This window comes from Martes martes, assembly GCF_963455335.1.
Source record: "Martes martes genome assembly, chromosome: 5".
NCBI lineage: Eukaryota > Metazoa > Chordata > Mammalia > Carnivora > Mustelidae > Martes > Martes martes.
The window spans coordinates 142,525,744-142,531,743 of NC_137892.1; positions in this window are offsets into that span (position 1 = coordinate 142,525,744).

Here is a 6,000-nt window from a genome sequence, read left to right on the forward strand (position 1 = left end):
TGATCTCTCCTCTTTCATTCATAATTTTATTAATTTGAGTCCTCTCTATTTTCTTTTGGATTAGTTTGGCCAGTGGTTTATCGATCTTATTAATTCTTTCAAAGAACCAGCTTCTGGTTTTGTTGATGTGTTCTGCTGTATCTCTAGTTTCTAACTCATCAATCTCTGCTCTAATCTTAAATATTTCCCTTCTTGTGCATGGGGTTGACTTAATTTGCAGTTATTTTAGAAATTATTATAAAATAATTTGCAGTTATTTAACGTGTAAAGAGAGTTGGCATATTTGGTTTTTTTCCATTTTTTGGAGGGAGGCTTGAATGGCTATGTATTTCCCCCTTTGGACTGCCTTTGCCATATCCCATAGGTTTTGGACCGATGTGTCTTCATTCTTGTTGTTTTCCATGAATTGTTTAAGTTCTTCTTTGATTTCCTTGTGGATCCAAACATTCTTGAGCAGGATGGTCTTTAGGTTCCTAAAGCTAATTTTGAATTAGCTTCCAAACTTTTTGAATTCCTTCCAAACTTTTTCTTGTGGTTGAGTTCCAGTTTCAAAGCACTGTGGTCTGAGAATATGCAGGGAATAATCTCAGTCTTTTGGTATCAGTTGAACCCTGATTTGTGACCCTTTATGTGGTCTATTCTGGAGGAAATTCAGTGTGGAATGGGGTGGAATGTTCTGTATATATCTATGAGGTCCATCTGGTCCAATGTGCCATTCAAAGCTCTTGTTTCTTTTTTGATTTTCTGCTTAGATTATCTATTACTGAGAGTGATGTGTTAAGTTCCCCTACAATCAATGTATTCATATCAAGGATGCTTTATTTTGTTTAACATGGGTTATGTAGTTGGCTGCTCCTGTATTGGGGGCATAAATATTTACAATTATTAGATCTTCTTGGTGGATAGATGCTTTAAGAATGATGTAGTGTCATTCTGTATTTCTGATTACAGTCTTTAGCTTAAAATCTAATTTATCTGATATGAGAATTGCTACCCCAGATGCTTCTCCATCCCTTCACTTTCAGTCTGAATGTATCTTTAGGTTCCAAATGGGTCTTTTATAGACAGCATATGGACGGGTCCTGTGGTTTTATCCAGTCTGCCATTTTATGGGAGCATTTAGGCCATTCACGTTGAGAGTGATCATTGAAAGATAAGTTTTTATTGACATCATGTTGCCTGAGAAGTCCTTGTTTCTATAGATTGTCTCTGTAAATTTCTGTTCTATGTCCCTCTTGGGTTCTTTCTTCTTTTATAGAACCCCTCTTAATATTTCTTGCAGTGCCAGCTTTGTGGTCACATACTCTTTTAAACCTTGCCGGTCTCAGAAGCTCTTTATCTCTCCGTCCATTTTCAATGTCAACCTTGCTGGATAAAGTATTCATGGGTGCATGTTCTTCTTATTTAGTGCCCTGAATATGTCTTGCCAGCCCTTTCTGGTTTGCCATGTTTCTGTGGACAGGTCTGATGTTATTCTGATGGTCCTTCCTCTGTGTGTAAGGAATCTCTTTCCCCTAGGTGTCCTTAAGAACTCCTGTCTGAATGTATGATTCATGAATTTCACAATTAAGTCCCTAGATGTCTTTCTAGGCTCATTAATCTTGGGGGATGTTCTCTCTGCCTCTAGGACATGAACACTTGTTCCATTCCCCAGATTAGGGAAATTTTCATCCAGTGTTCAACTGTATCTTCCACTCTTCTCTCTTTTTTCACCCCCTTAGGGATCCTAATAATTCTGACATTGGAATGTCTCAAGACATCATTTATTTGCCTAATTCTGTTTTCATGACTTCTAAGCCATTTGTTCCAGGCCTCTTCCTGATCCTTTTTTTTCTATCAGTTTGTTTTCTAGATCACTAAGTCAATCTTCTACCTCAGTTACCCTAGCTGTTAGATATTTAGATTAGTTTGGATCTCATTGATAGCATTTTGAACTTCTGCCAGATCAGCTCTCACTTTCTCCCTTAGAGATTCTATGTTGCCACTATTGGTCTTCTTGAAACTAGCCATTGCTTGGATAATTATTGCCCTGAATTCCATTTCTGAATACTGTTTATGTCCATATCCAATAGTTTTTTTTTTTTTTTTCCAATAGTTTTGATGGAGAGGGCACAGTCTCTGAATTTTTCTCTGTTGGGTTTTCCTCCTCCTATTCATTTTGGTGAGAGGTGGTTGAAGGGATATATAGCTAAATATATCAACCACAATCCGGGCAAGGTGCCCCTTGGAAAGTTACAGAGCAATTGGAAGTAACCACCAAATTGGGGGTGGGGGGTGAAGAGGGAGAGAAAAAGAGAGGAAAAGAAAGAAAAAACCCAGCCAAAATGAGCCCCAAAAGTAATATTTATAAGGTAAATGAAACAAAAATGAACAAACAAAAAGACTGACAAAAGTAAAAGACAAGGAAAAAAAAAAAGGGAACCCAGCCAAAATGAACCTCAAGAATAAGATTTGTATAGTACAAAACCAAAAACTAATACACACAAACACAAAAGAATAAGATGGGAGGGTGGTTATAAATCCTTAATGTGGGTGAGGAAGATTATTTTGATTCTTTCTGGGTGAAAATTAATATCTTTGTTAAAGGACTCAACTTTCCAGAGTTACAGAGAAATTATAACTGGCTTATATATAGGGGTAGTGTTGAATAAGGAAAAAGGATTACCTTGAAGCTTACATCTATATATATTTTTAAAAAAGGAAAAAGAAAAAGAAACAGGTATACGAAAAAGAAACATGTATACGTATGCAGAAAGTTCAAGTTAAAAAGTTATTATGTAATATGTTGTATTAAACATCTAGTTGTAGTGGTAAGTAGGTTAAAAAAAATAAGAATCGTGAGAACAAACTAAAGAAAGAAAGTTGTATTTATGAAATCTACAGTCTTTGGGGGCAATACCAGGTGCTTAATATATTGTTTTTCCCTGATGTTGGGGTTTTACAGTTTTAGGGGGACCCTGTGGTTATTGTTCTCTTGTTCTTTTGGCTTGTCTTCTGGGGGATGGGCCTGCCACATTTTTTTTTTCAGTCAATCTTGCCTGGGCTGAGTTGCCCTGCTCCTATCAAGGGGCTGGGCTCTGTGGAAACCCATTTTTTAAGCTTTTGTTCACTGGAGGTTTTTGTTCTTTGGCAGCTTTTTGTGGCTTTTTGCAAGGTCAGAGCAAAGTAAACTGTCCACACCCAGATCTCTGCCTCAGAGAGAAATCTCAGTCTGCTCCCCTCTGGATGATCCAGAACACACAGACTCCCTCTGTGCAAACTCTGTTGAACACCGCAACCTCCCACAGGTGATGTGCACTCGCAGCCACTGTCTCAGTGGTCACCCATGGCCCCTGCTTGTCTCTGCACCTCTGTGCCATGAAAACTGGGAGTGATGTCGCTCCCTGTGGCTCCTGTTGCCAGGAAAGTTGTCTGGAGACCACGCCCAGGTTGGTTCTGTTCAGACCTGGCTGTGGGCCCAGGGACCTTGGGCAGGAGCCTGCACTGGGCTCTCAGGCATGGGCGGGGTGCACACAGCCCCAGCGGTGGTGCAAACAGCAGAAATCCAGGCGCTCAGGGACCGTGGGGCCACCACAGTCTCTCTCAGGCATGAGTGGGTGCCAGCTGTGACTGCCCTGGGACAGTGGGCTTAGGTTCTTGCCTGTGGGCACCCGATTCCACCACTTGCCCCTTAATACCCTTTGTTCTTTTTGAGTGCTTTTAACCAGACTTCAAGTTAATGATGGTCCCCAAGCATAGGGCACTTTCGTATTGGGGTATTAATTTCCAATGGGTTGCTTCTGGTGGCTCCTTCCCCCTTCTGTTCATCCTCTGATATCAGTCCGATCATTCTCAGTATGCTTTACCTCTTCACTGGAGTCTTCTGCCCCCATAGATATCCAGAAGTTTGTAATCTTACATCTCATGGTGTTCAGAGTGTCTGGTAGGTATTTAGCTCACTTCTGGGGACTGGTTGAAACACGGTCTCCTACTTCTCTGCCATCTTGTCCCTCCAAATTAGATCAATATTTTTTAGTCTAGCTTGCCAAGGATATTGATATTTGCTAAATATCATTACTTGCTATGTTTAAATATTTATTCTACTTATTTGACATACATTAATTTATTTATTCCTCCCAGGTGTCTTGTGATATGGCTGTACTTTATAAGAGATTTGACACTTCTGGGTTACCTGGGTGTCTCAGTTGGTTAAGCATCTGACTTTGGCTCAGGTAAGGTTCTCAGGGTCTTGGAATCGAGCCCAACATTGGGCTCTGTACTCAGTAGAGAGTTTGCTTGTCCCTTTTCCTCTCCCTCTCCCCCTGCTCACACTCTCTCTGTATCTTTCTCAAATAAATAAAATCTTAAAAAGAGATATTTGCCATTTCTAGTTCATTTTTGGTTTATATAAAATAGGTATCTATGTCTAAGTTTGATTACAAGCCTATATATAAGTATACCCATTGCATTGAATTAAAGGACTTGGAGGTCTGATCAAGGCAAGATGTATGCCATGAGGTGGCAGTAGCACACAGAGAGCTGTGTTTGGGCAACCTTTGAACAGGTTGCCTGTGAGGGGGAAAATCTCTCTTAGCAAGAGACCTTTTAGACACTCTAGGAGGATCACCATCCAGAAAGGGAAGAGGACAAAGGAATTACTTGGAAGGAGAATTGAAGAGGAGACTTAGTGTCTACATGATATCACTCTGCAGCAAGATAGAGAGTGGCTTGGGCTCTTTAATGGGCCCAGGTTTATCTTATTTACTACTAGCAGATGTTAGGTACAGTTTCACAGGGTATACAAAGCAGGCCAACTTCTAAATAGCTAAATATATGCTTATTTGGGTTATATCGAAAGAATTGGATGTGTTACAATTGGATTTTGTTATACCAGCAGGCTTTTGACCTAATAGTCTTAGATGGCTATAGAGAAGTAAACCATCCAGGGACCTTATTTGGCTCATTTGTATAACATCTACCAGGTAGTCTCTATTCATTCTTGACTATACACAATAAATAAGAATACATTTTGCTGATTTCAAGCTACTTGGCATACATATATGTACTATTACATGAGCTTACTCTTAAATACACACGTGCTCGTAAATACTAGGAAAAGAAATCTTTCACATGTGCTATCATTCAACAAGCTTTGCTTAGGGGATTTCTTTTTTTAATGCTTTTTAGGTTTAGACAATTGTATTAGTCAGTTAGGTCTGCTATAACAAAATGCCATACATTGGCGGATTTAAACCAAAGAAATTCATTTCCTTATAGTTTTAAAGATTTATTCATTTATTTTGAGAGAGAGAGTGCTCAAGTACACATGGGAGGGAGGGACAGAGGGAGAGGGAAAAAGAGTCTTAAGCAGACTCCACATAGAGCATGGAACCCAATTCAGGGCTCAATCTCACAACCCTGAGATCACTACCTGAGCTGAAACCAAGCGTCAGACACTCAACCAAGTGAGCTTTTCTCATAGTTTTAGAGGCTGGAAGTCCACACTCAAGGTGTTGTCAAGTTTTGTTTTTTCTCCTTAAGACTTCTTTCCTTGGCTTGCTGTCTTCTTGCAGTGTCCTCATATGACCTTTCCATGGTGTCTCTTTTAATAAGAATACTAGTCCTATTGGATTATGACACCACTCTTAATGACCTTGTTGAACCTGAATTACTTCCTTAAGAGCCCTATTTTCTTTTGGGGGTTAGGACTTCAACATATGACTTCTGAGAGACATAATATGGCCCATAACATTTTACCTCTGGTTTATTTTTACACATATTATATATGTATATACTTACATATATAAATGTTTCCATTTACATATAATATATGCCACAAACTGTTTCACTATTTTAATTGTGGGTATGTATATGTGTGTGCTGTATGCTACATATCTACTCTACTTGAACAAGAATTGCAGATTCATTTGGCTTATGAAATTCAGTTCATTTATAATCAGTTTCACACAGCACTTCAGTGAGAACAGAAAATTAACTTTCCTAGCTGAGTAAAACCAAGAT